The 23887-nt window shown below is 40.7% G+C and overlaps 1 long non-coding RNA gene across 6 annotated transcripts in view; it reads left to right on the forward strand.

The window, feature by feature from the left end:
- LOC107533154 (uncharacterized) overlaps positions 1-23887 on the forward strand; it is a 43054-nt gene that overhangs the window by 10610 nt on the left and 8557 nt on the right. For 4 of the 6 annotated variants that reach the window (XR_001602832.2, XR_001602833.2, XR_001602831.2 and 1 more), the window contains 3 exons: positions 1999-2069; positions 21535-21658; positions 23071-23219. This is a non-coding gene — a long non-coding RNA (uncharacterized LOC107533154). Of the gene's footprint in view, positions 1-1998; positions 2070-21534; positions 21659-22318; positions 22647-23070; positions 23220-23887 lie in introns of those variants that run through there. The other 2 variants (XR_015715785.1, XR_001602836.2) reach the window with 2 other exon arrangements.

Below are 23887 nucleotides of genomic sequence, written 5' to 3' on the forward strand. Positions count from 1 at the left end.
CACTTTCCTCATTCTCCTGCAAATTCGACTCTTACAGTTTGCCTGGTGGGTTGTTCCTTTTTTAATTTTTTTTTAATGCAAAAGAATTACATTTTACATTCTTATTCATAAAGTTTCAAATTATATGCAAGTATGAGAGGGGAAAAAGTCCCATTTACTACCCACCTCCCTGAGGCTCCCAGTCCTGGTCTTGAGCTTTGTGGGCACAGCCTTCCTTATCAGCTTGAACCATTACCAACATTTTGCCTTTTTTGTTTTGTTTTGTTACATCTATCTTCCTTTTTATATCACTAAGTATTTTAAAATGAATTCCAGACCATGTAATTTCTCCTACAAATACCTCTGTATGTATTTCTAATAGTTATGAAATAGCACTATTACACTTAATAAAGTTAATAATTTCTCAATATTAACCAATACTCAGCTATATTCAAATTTTCCCAATTTTCTCAAAAATTACTTTTAACACTTTTTGTCTTTTTCAAATTAGAATCAAAATAAGGAAACTACATTCTATTTTGTGGGCAATGCATTATAAAGATTATTTTTGACATTTAACAATCCCCATCATTATTTTTTTCTGCTATTTATAAGTTTAAAAAAAATCAAGTAATTTTTCTGTAAAATTTGTTGGATTGTAGACTCAGCCAATTGCACCCTTGAGGTGTGGTTTAACACCTCTCTCTATTCCATATATTTTTTATAAACTAGCAATGCATCTATAGATTCTACTTGATGCAACTTTGTTTGTTGAACAAGACTATGTCATAGATATGGTGTAGTATACTTTAAAAGGCTTTGTGTCAGGTGACACTAACACCTAGTTATTTCTCTTCCTGTGATGTTCAAATTGACTGGTGAACACCAGTAAGTCTAACCCATTCATTATAAAATTCCCAATCAGCTTCTCACTGAAGGGTTTTAACAACCATTGTCCAAAACAATTATTTCATTAAAGATTGTAAAGTTGTGATTTCCAATTCTGTCATTTTTTTCTGCATTTATTAATTTGAACTCATATACAAAAAGCTTTTCTTCATCAACTATTTGTCTATTCTAAAATATAATGTATACAAGAAAGGCAAGATACATACCTTTATTTTCAGTTTTCAGAATAATAAATTAGTACCCTAGCAACAGCATCCAATGAGATATTATTATTTTGGAATTTTAAGAACTCAGAGGTTTTACGTATTTCACATGTTTACAACACTGAGTGTTTTTGGTGTTCAAATGTTGATGGCAAAACTAGGTCCATCCTAGTTTTGTGTTTAGCACAACTAGCTATAACTTCTTTGCCTTCTGGCACAATAAGATGTCTCAGACTCATCTGTACATATCCTGCTCTAAACCTGAAGTTGGCCAATTCTCCAAGGAGTTCTAATTCATATAAGTGATAAATATTACTCAAAAATCATTATTTGGTTATTACGGTTGTTCTTGCCCCCAGACTTATCAATAAACATGAATTGTGATATTACTACCTTACACAATAGATTATTTTTTTTTTACTTATCACTTATGAGTTTATATTTGTATCTCTTTCTGTTTTGTACACGGACAATCTTGGTACCTGGTGATTGCATAGCTTGTTCACAGTCCCATACAGCACTCACCACATTGGAGACTGGGAACTCTTTGAGACTCCCGGGGAATGGTGACTCACGCATCTCCTATTCTGGGTGCTCAATTCTACATTGCACACACAATAGGTACTCAATTCTTTGTCAAATTGAAGTCCAAGTATTTTTTGAAAGCCACTGATTTTTGAGGCCCAGGGAGTTAGAGCTCATAAAATGCAGGAATCCCAGTGAATCACCACTGAAAAGATCAAGGCCAGGTTGTTTAAGAATTGTGACTAGGACTAATGGAAAGGAAAATATGGAATCAAAACATAAAATAAATGAATTTAGAGCTATACAAATATGAATGCCAAAAGATAGCTGGATTCAAAAATATATCAACTCTGTTAAGAGCTGCCTCTTTTATGTCTACTAGGGAAGAAGAAAGGAGAGAGAAAAGGAAGCAGCTTGTTTATGATGAGGCCGCCTTCCTATATCCAGAGCGAGGTGAGAGGGTGAGGGGTTGGTGGCGGGAGAAAAGTGGGTGATCAGATTTTGATAGTGAAGTGCCTGCAGACTGTCTTTGCTTCCAGACAGCTTTGCTTTTCACTTCTCTAAGTCCTGAAAGCAGATTGCTCAAGTCTGAGCAGAGAAGGGGAAGGGTGGTGGGGGTGGGGTGGGGGCAGGAAGGGTTTGTTCTCTGGGTCCCACAGGTCTCTAGTGATTATCATGCAAGCCACCGTGAAGTAAACATATGGTCGATCCTCACATATCCTCACATTTCCAAAAGCCCCAGTTTATTTATGTCTAGTAACTGGGCCTCTGTTGTTTACTGAAAAATATAATATTTAAGGAAAAACGATGTAGAAGACTGGCTATGCATTTCTTTGCTTTTGTTCCTTAGAAAGCAATGCAGTATTTGGTGAAGCCTGGCTGGTTGCATCAGAACATTCTCCCTTGGAATTACAATTAATTCAGCTTAACATAACTCTCAGATATTTACCTGTAAGATGATCGTAATGCCACAAATGCCCTGTGGTAAGCAGTTAGTAAGAACTGTAACCTCCAGGTAACCAAACTTATTCGAGAGTATATATTACGTGTCACTAGAATCATTTATCTACTTGGGTTTAGGGAAGGACCTGATAAAAATGCACCTTGATAGCCTTCTGTCTTTTGGACAAGCACAGGCATCACTACTTCAGTCTTGAATAATTTTCTGGGGAGCTGCAACATGTCCTGGCAAACGGCAGTCAGCAAACATCTGCTTGGATTTCAGCTTTGTCTTTGAAATAATAGCCTGACCATGTTTCCAATGAACACGTCTGGAGTTAGTGCCAATTTCCCTTTGTACTTTGTATCTTTTAATACAAAGATAAAACACTAACTTTTTTAAAATAAGAAAACATCTCCATAAGGAAACTTACTAACCCATCTATACAGAGGAATGGATGTGGCATCTCCAGCTAAAATCTCCATGCAGATCACTAAAAATCAAGTTGCAGATAAAGCTAGAAATATGCACAAAGCCAAGTGGAATTTTTTGCCATCTGAAGCTGCTTCTCCCACGCCTGGATGTGATGGAATATCCACCCAGTTGGTGCCTTCTCCATCCTGTATCAGTAACGAAGCCCAAATCCAGGTGCCTCTTTATAGATCTGTTAAATTGCATATCTGTGTACTCTCTATCCAGATCCAAATCACTGTTTGCATTGCAGCCCCCTAAAGTACACCCCTGTTAAGCCTAGACTAATAAGTAGATAAACACAGAGAATAAGAATCGCAGATACTGCTGGAAAATGTTACGTTAGCTGAAAGAAAGGCCCCATTTCACTTTTATGACAACTAACCCAGTTCCTTATAGACAACAACTTCCTTAAGGCGTCTGGTGATGGCTGATGGAGTGTCTCACACACACGCCGTTCTAGGTGGCAAAGGAGCAATGAAGGGTAATTTTACCTTTCATCAGCGAAGTAATAGGGAGTGGAGAAATCAGATGGCGGCGGTGCCGTGTAGCTTTTTGAACTGCCTCGTGCCCTTTCCCCTGAGTGTGACAACATTTTTAATGTTTTGCCTCTTACTGCACGGAAGCCCTGGAAATGAATTTTTGATGTTTCAAAATGAGCTTTACGAGGAAATCAGAGAAAATGGTCAAAATACAGTATGAATAGTTCTTATAATACATCTTTAAAATAAGGTGTGTTTTAGAAGAAAGGTTTGTTTGGGCTTTTCACGCCAGAGGTCTGTCTGGGTTTTTACTCCCCGAGGGAAAGGCCTGCTGCTCCCCGCAGCCCCCCGGGACCCCTGTCGCAGTCATCCGTCCCGACTGCAACGTGCCCACAGCTTCCAATCACTGCTTTCTTTGTTACTGCCGCCGTGGGGTTGAGGCACACGATGGTATTTGGAAGACAAAAAAGGACTGCTGTAACGGGCCAAGAAGGCAAACTCTGGCAAGTGGGGCCTATCAAAAGCAAACATGCGTAGTGATCAGTGAAGAAAATAAAGCCTTTATTCTTGGCTGCTGAGTATGGTGCCATCCAGCAAGCTCTTCTTTCATTTCACTGTTGGGGTGAGTCTAAGTCCACCTAGCACCAGAGGCATGACACAGTTGCAGGACTCTGTACTTGAAAACAGAAGAAAATATAAAGTTACAAACACGTCTAGCTGGGGACCATCAGAGTAGCTATGGTTTAGGAGATTTATTTTCAGGTTATCCTTAGGTTCACATGAAAGCCCCACTTCCTTCCCTATGGGCCAGAGGACTGGGCCCCGGACAGGAGTTCTGGAAAAGCCTATAGAGAGCACAGGAGCTTCCCACTGTGGTGGTGGCAGCAGCCGTGCCCGTGGCTCTATGCCTGTCGGTTTAAATCGCGCTCTGGCTAATGGGCAGCACACTGTCCAGCGTGCTTTTCCTGGAACTGCCTTAATGGCTGTGGATAATAGTTTGAAAGGCCCGACACCTGATCTTCCATTAACAGACCTGGCTATTTTCGCTTTTAAATGTCCAAAAGAGCCAATTATCCTGAAAATCTCCAATTAAGTGTACCAGATTGAATGATAGAAGTGGATATTTCAGGAAAGTCCCCCCTGTGTTCCAAGTTTGTCCAGGTGAGGTAGAATGTTCATGGTGAAAACATTTCCTTTTGGCTTTTGTGCTTTGTCCCCTTTCAGAGCACCTACTTTGCAATATCTCCCTCCCTTGGCAGCAGAGGGGAGCAGTCTTGTTTTGGCATAAAACCTCTTGTGAGGAGATAAGCAACATCTTCCCAATGTCCTTACCGCACAGCAAAATGATACCTGTGACTTTCTGTTTGATTGTACAGTGTCACTGGAACACAGACAAGACCTAACGTCAAAATTATTTCTGCTCCAAACACTGAGTCATTTTGGGGGTGATACAGACCTAAGGCACTGTGGTGATCTGCAGAACTGGACACCATCATAGAGAGTCTGGAAACCCTAGGTTTAGGTACAAAATAAACAAGAAATGTACAGTAATAATCTTAATTGTAAAAAGGCTGAGGGAAAGAAACAACCATTGAAAAATTTTAATAAGGGATTTTTCTAGCTTTCCAACCATGCCTAGGAACATCTGCTGATCAGCCAGTGGGTAGGACTTAAGGAAACCAGCTCAGCCTCGTGATTGGCCAGTTTCTGAATTCCTCTGATTTAGGAATTGCTCTGGGATGTTAAAAATTTTTAAACATTTCCATAGATCTGTACCTCTTTATGTTTCACTTTTACTTTCCTTCTAGTAGAGTTGGTAGTGAACACTAGAATCCCCAATGTTGAGTGTGAGCAACACAAAGGTAATTTAGGAAGCTGGATAATGTACAATTAGAAAATCAGACCTTGGAATATCTATGCTTCACATGAGAGGTATCATTTAACTGCCAACATTTAAATGCTTCATGTATTTCGCAGCTGCTGAGATAATAGCTCCCTTAATTATCAAGACCCTACATGCTTACAGAGATTTTTAAATTTTTTCAGCATTATCGTTTGTGAAATTCTATAGGATCAATATTTAGTTGTTTTTTTCCCTCCTCTGACAACAAATTTGCTCAGGGAATAGTACTTCACATGGGATCAACATTATACTCCAGAGTATAATGGTCTTGTTGAGGTAATTCAAGACATCAAAAACAGCAATTATGGTTACCATAAGCTTCATTCATTATTTAAGCACAAACAAAAATAGTTTATTTTATTATTATTTTTTAAATTTGCCTTTTATATCTCTTAAATATCTTTTATTCAATGATCTCTTCCTGATATCCCTTTATATTGATTTTTTAAAAAATTGAGGTAAAATTGGTATTTGCTTTATGGAAATGTAAATTGGTACAGCCACAATGTAAAACAGTATAAAGATTCCTCAAAAAACTAAGACTAGAACTACCATATGATCCAGCTCTTCCACTTCTGAGTATTTATTCAAAGAATGCGAAAACACTAATTTGAAAAGGTATATGCACCCCTATGTTTATTGCAGCCTTATTTACAATAGCCAAGATTCAGAAACACTCTAAGTGTCCATCGATGGATGAATGGATAAAGAAGGTGTGGTATGTTTAGAATACTACTCAGCCATAAAAAATAATGAAATATTGCCCTTTGCGATATTTATGACAATATGGATAGACCTAGAGGGAATTATATTAAGTGAAATAAGTCAAACAGAGAAAGACAAATACTGTATGACTTTACTCTTATGTGTGATCTAAAAAAGCAGAGCAAATGAGCAAACAAACAAACAAAAAACAAACTCATAGATACAGAGAACAGACTGGTGGTTACCAGGGGGAAAGAAGTTGTAACATGGGCAAATAGATGAAGACCAATTGTGTGGTGATGGATGGTAACTAGACTTTCGGAGGAGATCACTTTGTAGTGTATACAGATGTCAAATTATAATGTCATACACCTAAAACTTACCTAATGTTATATATCAATCTTACAAAAATATTTAACTTGAGTCATTTCTTTTGTCAACACAAGAAAAAGGATTAGTAAAGGACTTAACTTGGACAAGAAAATCTTCTTCTCATATCTCCATCTCAGAGACCCATTTTTCTAAAGTTTTCCAAACATTTATTTAGGGCTTATAAGTTACCAGGTCCAATATTAAGTGTTTTATCCCTTTGAGTACATATAACACATCAAACTGAGGTTGTATCTTACTCAAAGTTATACAACTCATGAGAAGCGGAGATGGGATTAAACTCCAGAACTGTTGGACTCCAGACTGCCTCTTGGGTGGCCTAAGTGCTCCAACCGGTGGCTCCTGGTTGGATATAAACATGCACTGACAATGACTATCTCTGAGCATGGTCTTCTAGGGTGTGTAGGTTTCATGGTTGTTCCAAAAATAATTGCCGATTATCTCCAAGTGATCATTGACATTAGCATTATTAAATGTTCAATCAAGTTTAAGAAGCCATGTGGCCATGTGGCTTTGTCACATCTGCTAGCCGTAGAAAATGTCTCAGCCTATTACCCTAACAAATTAAATTTCAATCTGCTGAGGAGGACATTCAAATGAGAAAATTATCCTCACTTAAAAAAAAAAATCATATTTTAGTATTCTGTTTTCTGATGCCCAGCTCAGTGCCTTGGCTGAAACAGATACACAGTAAGTGCTTGTTTTTTATTTGAACACACTTACATGGTAAGCTCTGAGAGGACACAACTTATCAAACAGGATTTTCTTTTGACTCTGGGATAGAGATGATTCCTTAGGCCTTTGTCAGTCTACTTTTTGACTATGAGTTAAGAATTTTCAGGATAGAGCAAATGAATATTCACTGAGTACTTAATGTGTGCCAGTGCTATGCTAAGTTCCTCAGGAATATTATTTTATTAGTCCTCATTAACTCTTTGAAATATAAAGCACAATTACTACCCCATTATTCAGAAAAGAAAGTGAAGATTTGAACATCATGTCCAAGGGAACTCAGCCAGACAGTTGCAGAGCCTGGGATTGATTGTCTGTCTTCAAATGTCCTCCAACTAAGCACTGGGCGTTAAGTCCTCACTGTCACTCTCATGCTATGTCTCTGGCTTTACTGCAATCCCTTTCTTAAAACTTCCAGTACAACACAACAATTGGGATGTTTTGTGGCTTCTCTTTCTGCTTCCACCTGAATTATTTAGGGTAAAGCTTTAGAAAATAGAAGAGAAAAAAAAGAAGCCTAAAGAAAGAGCAGCTGCCATTTTTAGAGAATGAACTTCAAATGCTTGTCATCATCTCTTCCATATTAAAAGCAAGGCTATTTTTTAATACTCTTATAAAAATGTTATGTGATTTTAAAAGTGTTATGCATAAAGACAATAAGAATGTTTAAATGAAATCTTTTTTTCCCATTAGCAGGTATTCAATGATGTGTCAACTCTTGATATAACCTAATTTGTCTTCTTTCAACTTGACTTTTGGTTTTCTGATTCTAATTTTTCAAAAGTTGACAGACATCATGTTATTGTCACTAATTTCTCCCACTCAGCTTTCAGAGGCTCATTGTTCTGAGGAAAAAATTGTCATCTCCCTCTCTCCTGCACTGGTGCAGTTTAAGAAAGTGCAGCAGATTATGGATCTCTTATATGTTCCTCAGTACTGGCTGACATTTGATCCCAGAGTATCTGAGTCCTACTCTAGAAAGCTCCCACCCACCTGCTCTTCAGTCCTCATAATCTCTTTGTGGTTAAAGGGGAGGGGGCAAAATAGTGAGTTGGCTGAGCCCCAAGAAAAGGAACCTCATGAGTTGACAAAGAAAAGGAACCTCATGAGGACACCTGTTCTAGTACATGTAGTTGAGTGAGAACATTCAAAATGAACGGACAGAATCCATCTTTATCCCCAGAGCAGCCCAGCAAACTCACTTCGATATTGGGCCATTCACACGCTTACCTAAAAAGCTCCTGCTACCTTCACTTGGAAGCTGAAGATATAACTTTGTCTATAGAATACTAAGTCAGTGACATTTAGATGACTAGCTGAAGTGCACTTGGTGGCCTCTCCAACTTACTAAATTGGGTTCCAACACTGTGGTGGGCAAGCTGCTGACTGCTCAGGCCATATCTCCTGATAACTGTAGCCTGAGAAAAATGAGAACTTCAGAGGAGTAATGTTGGCATTTTGAAAAAGCTTTGTTTCTCCATGGCCTAAGCCTGGTACTGATGCCTTGAAGCCTGGTGGCAGCCTTGTTGAAGGATCAGCTTTGTAGGCAGGAATACATGTAGATGTGTGGGGCCAGATGCTCATACAACTTGATGGAACTTCTTTAAGCAAAAGCATACACAAATTTCTTACCTTTTTTTATTTTACAAAATATAGGCTCATGTGAACCCACTGCTAGGATCTTGGAAAGGGACCTGATGCTTAAGCATCGGAAGTGAAATCCAATTCTGTCTATGGGCAGCTCAATTTACTCTCTTTCCCCATGTGGACTTTTGCAGCAACCTATCTCATGCTCTTAACCTGCCTGTCATGTGATCTCTTTCCTCTTCCATAATCTTTTTTTAGTTATACTTATTTTTATGTGGCTTTTTCCACATTCCACCCTCTTTATTGTTACATGATCATGTGACTGATGTTTTGGGACAACTCAGTTAGGTTGTTCTGACATAGTCATTAATGGTGCCTTTTTTCACTATCAAAACCACTCCAGTTGGGACAATAAGGTTTGTCACCTTCTTATTTCTTTTAGTAACTTTATTATTACACTGCTTTATTATATTACATATTGCTCATATGAATAGCTTCATTTATGGCCATATTTGTTTTTCCTGATAACCTAATTTTGGCTCTCCACTATCCTCCCCAAATGTAATTAGTATCTGAGTTAGAGCCAATCCAGGCCTGGGATCAAATGCTTTATTATCTGTTGGCCTTTCCAGCAACTTTAGCAAAGGATCCAGACTTACAGGTAAAACCAGCAGTGCAGAACTTGAATGCTCATCCACAGAACTGTGATTCTGCCTCAGCACACCAAACACTTCCTTGAATCCCAGAACCAACCTTCTTTTACCCCTTCCTATGTATTTTCACATAACGTTGGCCAAGCTAGGGACTTCCACATATTGAGACACTGAAGAGATGAAATCATTAATTAATGCTTAATCTGTTTTTAGATGATAGACTAAAGTTTTACAATTTCCAGCAACATCAGCATTAGTTACACCATGACATGAATGCAAAGTATAATTTCCACCACCAAAGTTTTAATAACTAGGGAAATAAACTATGATTTGGCACACTGAGAAAACATAAATTTAGTTCTTTGTTAATGTTGGGGAATGAGAATTTGAAGTAATGACTTGTAGTTTCTAAGAAAAAGGAAATTCAATAGTGATATTATGCAGATGAGCTAGTTGTTCAAGCATTGTCTCTTGGCAGCTTATCTTGGGGAGATATGTGCAATGCATGCCTCAGAGGCTTATTTGGAGATCTTTGGTGGCCCTGGAGTGGGGGTCACCTTTTGTTCCAGTCAAGCCGGAGTCATAGGCCCTGCACACCCACAACAGCTGTGGGCTTTTCTTCTGCTCTCTTCCACTGCTGTCCCTCCTGCCTTCCCCCACCACCTACACCTTTCTGTCCTGACCCCCTACTGAGTCCCTGGCTGGTCTCCCCTCCCTGGTCTCCTGCAGGTGGCCCTGGCATTGCAGTATGCCCCTGTTTGTCCTCACTGCATCCTACTGTTGTTTTGTGGGTGTCATTGCCAGGGGTCTGCCAGGTTGGTGCTGACCCCTGGCTTTGCCCACTTTCTGTATAGCTTGAGTGATATGCTCAGCCTCTTTGAGTTTCTGTTTCTTCATCTATAAAATAAGATCAATGCTGTAAGATTCTGAGGACTGAGGTGATAGCTATCTGGCACACTGTAAGGATTGGATTGAGTGTTTACGGTTATTGGTACTATTATAGTTTGAAAGTCAGTTGAGAGATCTTCCTAAGTCAGAGAATTGGCTTTAAGTTTCCTACTTTATCTCCACAGAACTCAGCTCAGGGTAGGACATCTGCTGATGTTCAACACTGACTTGTTATTTGACTCTTTCCCTAGACTTTGGTGATTCTCTATTAGCAACTTTTCTGGGAGACCCCCGGCTTTCCTGATTGTGACTTGTGTGGGGTCTGGCAGTGGCGTGTTTGTAAATGTTCACCAAACAGCTTTTTAAAAAGCCCTAATTTGAAGAATTTGTGGACTTTTGTGGTGTAAGTAGTTCCAGCACAGCCAATTTTGAGCTGCCACCACTACGTGAACTTGCTTGCAAAAGTCTTGGAAGGTTTGCAATGGACTCTCTGGAGCTGCATGACACATAGCAATTCAACCTCTCCAAAACTAGGAACACACTCTGATGTCAGAATTCACTGGGCTGGACTGGTGTCCAGTGTGCCATTTAACTTCCCTGAGACCTTGAGTGAAATCTAATTTCACATTTAAAATCCATCTTCTAAAATGCATGGCAGCACTTTGAGCCATATTGTTGGGTCTTCCCCACCATGATCCTGGATGTCACAATGAGAAAGGTAAAAATTCAACTGCTTTATAGGTTGAGCGTCTTATCAAAAGGAGGACACTTGCTTTTCACATGGTATATAAAAAGGATCTAATTATCAATTGCAACAGATTCCTTGGAACTATAGTCTGTTCCTACAGAAGAATTTTTCTTTCTAAGCCATCAGTCAGCTGTGAAATGGACAAAAGACAGAGCCCTCAGTAGCTGTGTCCTTGGAGTGTCCTCACAGGCCTGTTGCAGAAGGCCCCATGCGTTGTATACAGCCTGGTTCCATTGGCTGCACTGTGAATGATGCCCTCTGGAGTTGTGCGATGATGTTGTCCTTTCTATTTTTACTCATACATATTCCTTACTCTACTCAGGGGAGAAGTTGACAACCAAATAGTTATAAAATCAGGAATGTCAGAAGTGCCTAACAGCAGTTTCTCCCACTCAGATCCATAGAAAAGGGACCTGCATGTTTAACTTTATGGCAGATAAATGGCCCATATTCAACTTGGCAAAGATTTATTGAGTAGTTATCACATATAGGGCCTCTGCTAAGGGCAGTTATAACATAATGCCCCAGTGTGCCCAGCACAAATTTGCAGCCGCCACTCACCCTGCTCTAGAAACCTCTTTTAGAAAGTAGCACTCAGTGTACTCTATTTTGTTCCCTGCTCGTGCAGTAGGGGTAAAGAAGAGGCACCGAACATAGGCTACCTTCAAAGCGCTTCCTAATTTTTTCGAAGAACACTTGTGCACCAATGACATTCTTTGGGAATAAAAGAGTAAGTGTACTCCTTAACAGTGACATACGGACTTTGTTTAGAGCCAAAACATATGGGAAGTCATCAATCTAGTTGAATACTGTCTACTCTAAACTAATTACTTTTGGAAACTGTATAATTATTTCAGTGCGGCTGCTATTGTCCCAATGGTGTTTGCATTTCCTCTTTAGGAATTAAAAACCCATGACACATTTTTTTGAATATCCATAGTTCACACTATTTTTTTTGAGGGTGAATTTAGGGCTAATTCTTTGCTAAACTTATAGGCTTGCTTATACACAGACTTTGAAGATGTGGTAGATATTATCGGCTGATTAATCCCATATTCATTCAGCCCGTTCCCTTACTTCCTTTACTACAGAAGCTAGGAAGCTGAACACTTCTATCTCCTGGCTCATGGGGTAATGAGGGGTGGCAAGAGGGGACAGGCAATACTGTCTTTGCCTATGATTTTTAGGTAGACATTTTATTATTAGTAGTAGTAGTATATCTTTATTGATTTCAGAGATAGAGAAGAAGGGAGAGGAAGAGAGAGGTAGAAACATAAATGATGAGAGAGTCATTGATCGGCTGCCTCCTGCACGCCCTACACTGGGGATCGAGCCTGCAAGCCCGGCACATGCCCTGACCAGGAATCGAACCGTGATCTCCTGGATCCTAGGATGATTCTCAACTGCTGAGCCACACCTGGCCAGGCTAGAGGTAGACATTCTTGAGAAAGGTTCTTTTCTCTATTGAAAAGGAAAAGACTTAAGGGGAGACAGTTTCAGGCCCTTTTGCCTTCTTCCAGGCCTATGTGTCCTCCTGGGATACCAGGGGGAGTATCAACAGATTACAGACTTGAGGACACCTTGAGGGAAAAAGCCACATCCTAAGGATGGTTGGGCAGAACAGTAGGAGGAGGTGGAATCCTGACAACATCCCGGAATGGCCATCCCAGCCCTGGACTTTGCTTCTCTGGATGTCCTGTTACATGCAAAATATATCTTTGATTACTAAGCGTCTGCTCCTCTGGTTATCCAGAACTTGCAGAGGAATAAATTCCTAACAGAGCACTGAAGATAATTCCATAAGATGAATTCCCAACATGCCTTGAGCCATACCATAATTACTGAATAAACATTGCTTTTTTCTTTACAAGTCTAGGATGGTTAGCATTTTGAAAAATTGAGGCAAGGGAGGGAGCTGACATTTGCTGAGAGTCTCCTTTGTGCCTGGCACAATTCAAATGTTATTTCCTTTAATGAGACCAATGGAATTAGAGTTGATATTATTCTCACAAACTGAGGTCTCAATGAATTCCAAGCCTGGGATGCGTGTGGGGTGAGTATAGGGGAACTTAGGGGGCGAGGAACCAAAGGGCATTAGAGGTGAGGGCAATAAAGACAAGAATATGCATAAGTAAGGAAAACAATAAGAAGCTTGAGCCAGGCTGGAGTTTAGAATTCATTTTGAGAGGTGCAGGAAGACAAATGTGGGCCGAAAAAAAGCAGAGGCAGATGATGGGAGGCCGTGGATCCTGATCCAGTGACTACAGCCACTGGTTAGTAGGAAGCAGTTGCACGTTCTTTAGCAGGAAAAAATACGCTTTGCTCTTGGAAGAGTTATCTGGCACCAGGTCTCACTATAAACAAAAAGGGAAATAGACTTAATCAAAACCAGATTAGATTACTTTTGAGGGGACTACTTTTGCCAGCATGCTGTTTCTTAGATTGTAAACCTCAAATACCAGGGACAATTACCAGCCTGTTTGATATTCAATTCCCCTGCTAGAAACTTTAGGCAGGTTAAGAACACCAGGAAAAGTGTTCATGGAATAAATGAAGAGGAATTTGCATCTTGCCTCATGCACTTTTAGCAACTTTGCATTCTTAGTGTTACTATTTGTCAAGATTTGATAAAGGATAGACAAGCACATTATGTCTAGGATAGGAGTAGAGCATTAAAAAAATCTTTGGTGATTTGAAATTATGCATGACACAAATAGCAGAAAATTAGGTTCAGTCGTCTGGGAGGCTGGCTTGGTAATGCTGAATCCCTTATGTTTAATATTTAGACACAGCCTCTTTCTGGCATAGTGATAACCCTGTTAATAAAGCAGTTAAAAGTTAACTGCTCTAGTTAACTGGCTTTAATGAAATAGATAATTCGATTCAATTTTTTTGTTTAAGAGGCTTAATTTAGGAATTTACCTGAGTTTTTGTCAGTTTCACCATAGCATGTATGACAATTTGTCCATAGATGGAGGCTACTAGACCAGAAGACCAAACTTAGAATTAAAGCTGATGCTATGCGAATATAATAAAATTTTTATGCACAGATACCAATGACTATCTGCTCAATCATTCTACCTTTCTTGACCATAATTAGTTATATTCATTTTCTTTTTCTGCAAATATGTTGTCTGTTAAGTCTAGACTGTAGGCCCTGGCATTATATAGAAGACACCACCAATAGATGTCTTTTTTATAATAATGCATAAGTGCAGTGTATTAATTATTAAGACATAATCTAGGCAGATGTTTGTGTCAATTTATTCCCTTTAAATTAATAGAATATTTTACTTACGTTTTTAATACTTGATTTAAGACCTAGAGCTATTAGGGGTGTCTGTCTATATGTTGCTAGAATCTAAGGTACATTAAAGCTCTATTTAGCCCTAGAAGTTTTGACTGTTTATTATCTGGAACCACCCAATCTACTCTGAAGTTTGCTGCAGGTGGGAGAGAACTGCATTTTAGGGGTAGGTGCTTGGCCCAAGCTCTTCTGTAACCATGGGGTGAGGCAGCACTTTGTTCCAAAGCAGTACAGGTCTCTCTTAACCTAAAGAGGCATTAAGTGTCCAGGAGGCAAGACATGTGACAGTTTTATTGTGGTGATTCTGTTAGAGTGGTGGCAATGCTGAAGCTGTCTGTTGCTTTTCAGAGGGCATTTGAAATTTCCCTCAAATACTACTATTGCTCTCCCAGCAGACACTTGGTCTTAGTCAGCTCCTGCGGCTGTAACAAAATACCATAGACTGGGCGACTTAAAGAACAGACCTTTGTTTCTCAGTTCCGGAGGCTTGGAAGTCCTAGATCAAGGTGCTGGAAGATTCAGTTCTTAGTGAGGTCTCTCTTTCTGGCTCGCAGAAGGCTGTCATCTTGCTGTGGCTCACGTGGCCTCTCATTTGTGCGCTGGAGGATCCAGTGAGCTCTGGTCTCTCTTCCTCTTATAAGGACACTAATCCCATTATTTTAAAAACCTTCATGACCTCTCAAACCTAATTACATCTCAAAGGTCCCTAACATTGGGGATTAAGGCTTCAACATAAACATTAGGGGGACACAAGCATTCAGTGCACCGCACCCCCATTCCCATTTCTTCAGCCTGAAACCTCCCTTTTCTTCTTTACTATCCCTGTTCACCGAATAAAGTAATGGGAAATTTCCTAAAACAGCTTGTATTTTTATAATCTTACCTTTTTATTCATTCATTTATGGAAAAGGACTACTGTAAAGGAGTTGTGGCCCCCAAACCAGCCAAATTTTAGAGACTTTAGAGCCAGTATTTTTGAGTTATATTGTATTGGAGTTCCTCAGGATTCAAGCAACCACATTTTGCTTATATGATTTTTTATAAGCTATTTTGAAATCTGGCCCACAGAAATGGATCATTAGGTAGCTAATAGATACAATTACCAACAAATATCCAATTGTTCAGAATAAAAAGTGTGTGTGGGGGGGCTTCAACCAGATTTTGGCAGTAGCTGGTACTAACAGTCCTGGTGACATAAAAGATATCTTGCAGTTACAAAACCAAAACCAAAACCACCACAATTCCTGAAATAGTATATTCATGGTGGAAATCTCACAGTACCTAAAAAATATTTCCAAAGGGATAGTCAAAAGCAGTAGAATTGACACAGGAACATTGTTAATTGATGTGCGGTTAAAAATACTTTGTATTTTTAATGATAATTTTAGCTTTTAACTTCAGCTCAGAAGTTCTGCAAATACCTGAAGGAATTTCAGTGTTGCTCACCGCCTCTCCTACACATCCTCGTCAAACCACAGGGGCACTATTGTTATCAGTTTTAGTACTTGTGTTATTTTCCACGTGAAGACAGAGTTTAGAAGCGCTGTTCTTTCACTGCCTTGTTTGGATAATTCTTCTTTCTGGAGGGCAAGGATGACGACATTTGTGTTGAATTTATGGTCCAAATTTTCCTCCTTTCTTTTAGAAAATTTTCACCAAAAGTACAAACTACCTGAAGCAGAATCAAACCTCCCTGGAAGAAACGGCTCGTTAGCGGGCGCTGGTGACGCGGCCTCGCCCGAAAAGGCCAAGGCCCGTTCCGCGGGGCTGACCGCGGGGGCGCGGCGAGGCGCTCTGCTTCGTCTCGGGTTGCATCCCAGTGCGCGTGGGGAAGGATGATAACCCGCTTTCCGAGAGCCAGGAGTAGTATTTAGTCCATATAAACCTGGAATTGGTTCCCAAGTCCGTGAGACTTGGAAACAGGAAAGGCCGGGAATGTCGCCGGCGGGGAGGGACGCAGGCAGCTGCTCCTGGCTGGGAGCTCGCTCTCCTCAAAGGCATGGCGGGAAGACGCTGCCGACAGGGTTAGGGTTCACCCTTCTTCTTGGGGATGACTTTCTCTTCCGGTTCCAAACACTGGACACTTTATGAGAGACCTTTGCAGATGAAACGTAGGTTGAAGCGCTAACCCCCCATGTTAGGGCCTTTGGGAGGTAATTCGGTTTTTTAAATTTAATTTTTTTATTGTTGACACTATTGCAGATGTCCGGCATTTCCATGCCTTTGCCTCCCTCCCTCAACTCCCTTTCCCCCTCCCTTGTCCTAACTAATCTTTTCCCCAGGGTAGTCTACTCCTTGTGGTCGCCATTTTCCCTCCTACTGCGCATGCCTCCTGGCTCTGCTTCTCACGTGGCTCCTACTGCGCATGCCTCCTGGCGCTGCGTCTCATGTGGCTCCTACTGCGCATGCGCTGAGTGAAAGGCGTTTCTCCTCATCTTTTTCTCCCTCGCCCGTTAACCTGGCAGAACTCCGGTTCCCTCAGGGGTGAGTGTAAAACTGTCTTTCCTGCCCATTGGGGCCCACAGAGATGATGGCTGCCAACCCAGCCACCGGTAGCCTGGCCCAGGGTGTCCTACTGTATTAAAGCCGGGGGAAGGTCATGACGCGGAGGTCTACCTTTCGGGAAGCGCAGAGCTGGTGCCTCTAGGCGGGGACTGCGGCCAGGCCGAAGGCAGGGCCTTGCCTGAGGAATGGGGCAGGAAAGGGACGGCACAGACGGTCTCAAGACGTTGCCTGCATCAGGGAAGGCGTTGCTACTTTTACCTCCAGGGTTATGCTGTATTTTCTAAGCCAGATGCTTTTAATCTTACCATCGCATAAGAAAAAAAGGCTAGGCTCTGGGTCCGCGGCTGAGTCAGAAACGCAAGTTTCCCAGTTCAAGGGGGAGGCGAGCCTGACAAGGAGGAGCTGCCGGTGGAAAAGGAAACTGCTGCTCAAAAACCCCAGGAAGGAGAGTTGAACTCTCTGTGTATAATTAAAATTATACCACTTCGAGTATAATTACAGAAACAAATTGCACATGAATCCTTTGTGTCCAATTATGATATTTAATGCAGCAAATTAAAATTACTGCTCATTTTCATCCATGTGTCACACGGGAACCCCCAGAGGTATTCTTAAGGGCCCATTTTTATAGTTGCAGAGAAATAATTAAAGATACTGTAATTAACTTCCCCATGACTCAAAAACTCTGAATAATGGGAGCACCAGCTGATAGATGAGACAGAGCCTACTATCCTGTCTTTAAAAATACTGCCAATTCAAAATATTCTGATAATTAGTGGTAAATGAAAGTGCTTAGGAAGAAAATTTCTGGAACCATCGTGGGCAAAATTAAGTACGACTCAGAAATTGTTAAACTTTTGTTCATAGCTTTATTTGAAGGATGTTCATGACTCAAAGAGGCTAATTCCTAGTGATGCAGTAGATATATAAAGTACTTATGCAGAATTTAAAGCAACAGTACCTAGTTCCATAGCCTGGAATCTTGGAGAACCAAGTGTTGCCTATATGTCCACGCCGCTCGTTAAGATGAAAACATACTAATGGAATCAGAAACTGCAATAATTGGCAAGACCTTGGAGACCCTTTTTCCCGACTCTCTTTCAAAGTAGGTATCATTTTTGTGGCATTCCTATAATTCTCTTTGGTGAAAAAAAGTCTGGTGACATACTAAATTTTGAACCAGACTGAATTATATTGCCTTGCTTTTATCAAAATGACGGTTAAATTTTTAAATTTGATTTTTCTCAGAGACAATATGCTGAAGTCTAGGTTTTGTTTATAGTCAAATTTTCCAGTCAAATCAGTAGGGTAAAGGAATATACTGGTTGTAAACCAGCCTCATCATTCGATGTGCATATTGTCTTAGGAAGGAGTTGGAGGCCATAGGTTGACAATGTTATCAAATAGGGTTATGAGGAAACAGCATCTGAATTCTGCTTTAGCTCTGTTACTCATCTGCTGAGGCACTTTGAGTATCAGTTGGCACTGTTTAAGCCTCATTTTTTTCCTCCTTAAAGAACACAATGAAGCTTGCTTGGTGACTAATGCTTACATTTGGTTGGTATTTTATTGTTATTTTTAATGGTGCCTGTTGAGACAAAATTTACATGTTTTTAATATCAAATGGTAATATCAGTCTTATAATTCTTATAGGTATACAGTTTATAGTGTGTTGTTGCAGGGTAAAATATCTGCAAGAGGTCTCTGAGATGCAAAGCCACAAATGTGGGATGAGCTGCCTTAGGAGGAAATAAACTCCCCCTGCGGGAGCCTGAGGGACTGAGCAGCCAAACTTAAAGTAGAGGCTCAAAGATTAGGCTCATGATCGAATGTATCCACGCATAAGATTGCTAGCAGGCTTGGGGGGCTGTGGCAGTACCTTTGAACATTGCAGAATGTTGTACAAACTGAAAGATAATTGTTAAGAAAGACCAAGATTAAAATGTAATCTTCTATGAAAAGAGTGTGCTCACAGAAATTCTGAAAAAAGAGTTTATCCTTTTGTAATCCTGTGGAAAACATTTTAACTGCTGGGTTTGGGAAATGTAGCTGCATCTCCTGCTATGCATTACTTAGCAGAGTTCATTTAAGAGCATGAACACAACCATTTCAATGCTTCCTTCCTTACGTGCCATATGCCTTCTCACATGCTCTTCATTTTTATTTGTTCAGCAACTTTTGGACATTTCAGTCCTTTAGAGACAAGTGAGTGACAGTCAGACCTCCCTACAGTCATCTTTGAAGATATAACCTTAGTCAAGCTATCTTAATCAAACTATTTCAGAGTAAATAACAAAATCATTAACTTGATGCTACAATTCAAATAAAGCATACATTATTTCTTTAAAATCTGGGGAAATAAATAAAAATTTTGGAAGAGAGATTTTTTTCAAAACAAGGATATAACAGGATATACATGTTACAAATCACAGGTGGAGCTCAGTCTCTTTACTTTACAGCGATATTTCATACAAAGTTGGTGCTTGAGGGGGTGAATGGCAGTCTGTGCTAGACTGTGTGGGTCCAGCCCATAAGGGAACCACTTATTTGACTTGGTTGGTGGGTAGGAAAGAGGAGAAATCAAAGGCAGATAGTCCAGCTCTTTTGAAATATCTGTCACAAAGCCAGCATGTAGCAAACGCCTACTCTGCCAGGCACTTTACATGTATTATCTTATTTGGTCCTTCCTATAACAATTATTATTTTCATACTGAAAAAAAATTGTCAGTGAAAGAGAGAATTGACAGTTTGTACTCCAGGAAGCAGTAGTAAGATTGTTGAGTGGAATTACTGAGGGCTATCATTTTATGCCCCATAAAAATCCAGGGGTGGCCTGGATGCACCATCTCTCCCCCCACAGCTCTCCTGCCCTAGGCTGCTGGTTTGGGTGCCTAGATCACTGCTCCCTCTTTGTGCTCTTTTACTTGAAGCACTGTCCTCCATCAGTGACCAATGACTCCAGCAAAGAGGAGGACTGGTCAGTCAAAAACATCCGGTGGCATTTGTCTCTTGCTTGATGTCCAGTTTAACCCACCGTCAGTAGAAAGTTTGAAAAATATACTTTTCCCAACAGGGAACTTCCTTGTGACATAAATAATCTGTCTCCAGCAATGTCACCACAGGCTGAACTGTGACATAGGATGGAAAGTGGGATGAGAAGACTTTTCCCTCCCTTACCTCCATCTCAGTATTTCTTGATTATAATTAGCTGAAAAGCGAGCAGGCTTAGTTATTTAGAAGTACCTCACTGGCCTCTTGGAAGAAGCCTAGTTACTTCCTGAGATGGCTTTAGCTTGGTTCAAGCCTAATCATTTGCTAAGCCAAAGTGGCTCAGAAAAAATGGAAATCACAACTAGGAAATATTTTCATACAGCCTAACTGAAACATATTAGAAAGGAATAGATCTTGTGCTATACAAATCACACTTGAAAAGCACAGTGAGTAGATTGCATATCTACTTTCAAGGCTTTTATTATTATTATTTTTTGTTTTAGTTTTCAGTTAAAGTCACACATAACATTTCATTTTTATAGTGATTTAGATGAAATAATCAACCATTTATTGAGTATATATTTGGTGAGCCTGACAATAAAAATGCAGATGTAGAAATAAAGGAATTTGGCTTGTGAGGGCAGCAATAGAGAGCTGGTGGAATGTTGGCCTGTTCGGAACCATCCAAGCTTTGACTCAGGTATTGAGCTGAATGGAACCAATTCCAAGAGCAGCAGTTTTCATGAGAAACAGGAAAGAACTGTGGAATTTAACTCTTTAGTCATAAGCTGATGAGCTAAATACACTGGGCCTGAGGTACAGAGCCACGGATTTAGAGTCAAGTAGAGATCAAGGGAAAAGCTGATCAGAAGGGTAAGATATTCCAGAATTTGCTGCAACATAATGAATCCCTCCTTACATGTATGTGGTGCCCAGGAAATTTGTTGGATGAATGAATGGATGTGTGGAGAATGACGGCCTGAGAGATTTGCCTTTTGAGGTCTTGGTCATGATAATAGGGTGCCTTGTCGAGGATTCAGGAATTACAGGGAGCCGAGCAAGCCTCCCAGTGATAGGTCTGATTCCCGTACATAGATGTGTAAACATGCACAGACAAGAACCGCAGTGGAGGACTGTTTGAAAACTGGGCACCGGGAAAGTTCATGGAAAGAGGCAGAGGCTGGGGGAGATTTGAAAGCATGATGTGGGGAAGAACATCCCAAGGCTCAGGGGAAATAAGGAGTAAAACTATGGCAGTAGGCAAATAAGGCACAAAAAAAAAAAAAGCCAAATGTCACCAGAGCATGCAGTGTGTGAAGCTAGAAAAGCATTCTGAGACCAGAATGGGGAGGGCTTGGATTCCAGGCTGAGTACTCTGAGCAGAATCCGTCCATCTCATCAGAACAGCTTTGACACGGGGAAGAATATACAGGTAAGTTAGTTCTGTGAAGTGCTTGTCATGTGCTGCAGCATGGTAGAGCAATCATAACTGACAGTTTTCTCTGGGGTATGGAAATGTTGAAGCATTACCAAATGAATAAAAGAGCAAAAGAGGGAAAGCGTTAAATGACTGCATACAAATTCTGTAAGATGTGTCTCTATTTTTTTTTCTTAAGGGTTATAAAATATAAAACAGGACAGCACTGCAAATAAATGCAAAGCAGGCTAGAGAACCTCCCCTGCTATGCTAAACTCTCAAGGACATGAAATGGAACCAAACCAGCCACATACAAATAAATGGTAATTGTATTTCTTTCCATCTTAAATCCTTTTCGGAACAAGGTGGATGTTAATTTTAAAAATGCACAGTTAAAAAGTCTCTAGGTGTAGCATTTACATTGTGATGTATTGTTTTAACGTACCGAATAACAATTAGGTACCTTACAGTCAGAAGTACTTTGCAGATGGTTTACATGACACATTTCTCTCCATTCGGTAAAGCAAAATCTTGTTTAGTGGGGAGCTTGTGTCGCCATTTGGAGGATTTCTTGTAATTAGAAAGCTCACTTTTGCTGGAATCATTCTAGTTGAAAATGTTCTTATTCTCATTTCTCCATTGTCTTCTGCAGGGGCAAGGAGCATAGGGAGCAGAAAAAGTAGAGGAAAGAAAGAGGAGAATTTTATCCAAATAATGCTAATGAAGAAGTGAACATTTAGCAAACCAGACGCCTTTGCTTAATGAGTACATGTGACTATTTTTGTGGAGGGAAAAAGCAGCCAAGTTGAAAATGAGTGTTGGGAGAACCAGGGTCTGGGGGGTGGAGCGCATGGAGGGAACCGGTGCGTCCAACTGTGGCCCGTAATGCGTTCCTACAGATGCTTTCTCAGGAGAGTCCTGCCTTAGCACAAACAGAAGCTTCTAGCCTGGGGCAGATGGTTGACTCAGTATGCAGTCTTCTAAATGGTGTGGGGTTTGACTAAACATTTTGCTTGGAATCCAGACTCTCCCTTCTGTTTCTGCCTTTCTTTTATCCAACTGCTTGCTCACTTTATGACCTCCTCTCTTATTTTGTTCTTGGAATTTGTGCCTTCTAGTTCCCAGATTGCTATTTTATTCTTCTGTACTACTCTGCCCTGACTTATACCATAGTGCCTGGTACATAATGCAGATTTATTAAGGATTTGTTGGACAAGTGGACCAATATCACACTGTTTTCTTTGATGTGTGTAACTGTCTAGAGACCCGAGGCTACTCCAAAGTTCCCCAGTTTGCACCTGTTCTTGTCTGGTGAGCTATGCTGAGTATGTACCTGGCCTTGGCCTGATACTCTTTTTGTCTGTTTGTTTTGATTTTCCTTTTATCTATAGTTTACCACTGGAAACAGTGTAGCTGATTATATTTGACTTTATTGGTGGTCAAGCATATGTGATTTTTGGTCCTTACTCTCTCATGGGGATCTAGGACCAAGGTTAAGTCATTTAAACTTATAGCATTTCAATTTTCTCTTCTACAAAACAGAAATGTCCCCGATGCTCTCTAGGATTCTGCAACTTCTAGTCCTAACATCTGGTCACTTTAAGAATTTCCCTTAAATCATTCCTGTCCCATCATAGTGTTTGATTATTTACACTCAATGACATTGAGATGAATGGCCATGTTTCCTTTTGGCTTTGACGATGACTAATGACTTTATGGCGTGTTTGTTTCTTAGAAAGCTTGAAGGAAGAATCATGAGGATAATATTTTGGGTTTTCTGCTGTCTGCGAGCTGGTTTTCTTGCTCTGCTTCATCAGTCATTATGATTTCAGGAAAGGGGACAGGACAGATGCCACTTTGGGATGGATGAAGTTATGACACAGGGTAAGTGTCTTAACAGGCTCCTCTGGCCAGTGGATTGTGGGAAAGGGAAGGAAGGCAGCAAGCCGGTACATAGCATTAATCTCAAGCTGATCCCACACTTTAGAACAAGGGGTGGTGTTGGGTGGATGGGAGCACTGGGGACTGAGAGGGTACCAGGAGCATCCTGTAGCTGCATAGGAGTAAATAAAATGTGAGTTGGGCATATTTAGGCAGAGGAGAGTCTGGTGTTAATGACCATGTGCCTGTTTTGACCTTGGATGGCCAGAAGGGTCTCACAATTCTCATGTGCCCAGAGAAGAGACTGGGTGGCTGGTGTTGGAATCACCAGTTATGCACCCAGGGGGCTTGCAGTAGGGGGCACTGTGACCCCATCATCTATGGCTGTGGGACAAATGAAATGGGACACCCAGTGTTTGTCAGAGCTAATGCAGGGCCATGTCAACAGCTGAGAAAGATGTCAGGCCAGACAGAGACAACCCCAGGCTTGAGATACCCAGGGGCAGACGTAAGCAGTGTGAGCAAGTATCAGAACCCTACATTTTCTCTCCACTCCTGTGGAGGGCAGCAGGGCCCAGACACCAGTGCCAGACCTGCTGGCCCACAGACCTAAGGCTTGTGTCCCCTCACTCAGCCGGAGACATGGTAAGCCATATACCTCCCACCAACCA

The sequence above is a fragment of the Miniopterus natalensis genome, chromosome 16 (assembly GCF_054644295.1).
Source record: "Miniopterus natalensis isolate mMinNat1 chromosome 16, mMinNat1.hap1, whole genome shotgun sequence".
NCBI classification, from domain to species: domain Eukaryota; kingdom Metazoa; phylum Chordata; class Mammalia; order Chiroptera; family Miniopteridae; genus Miniopterus; species Miniopterus natalensis.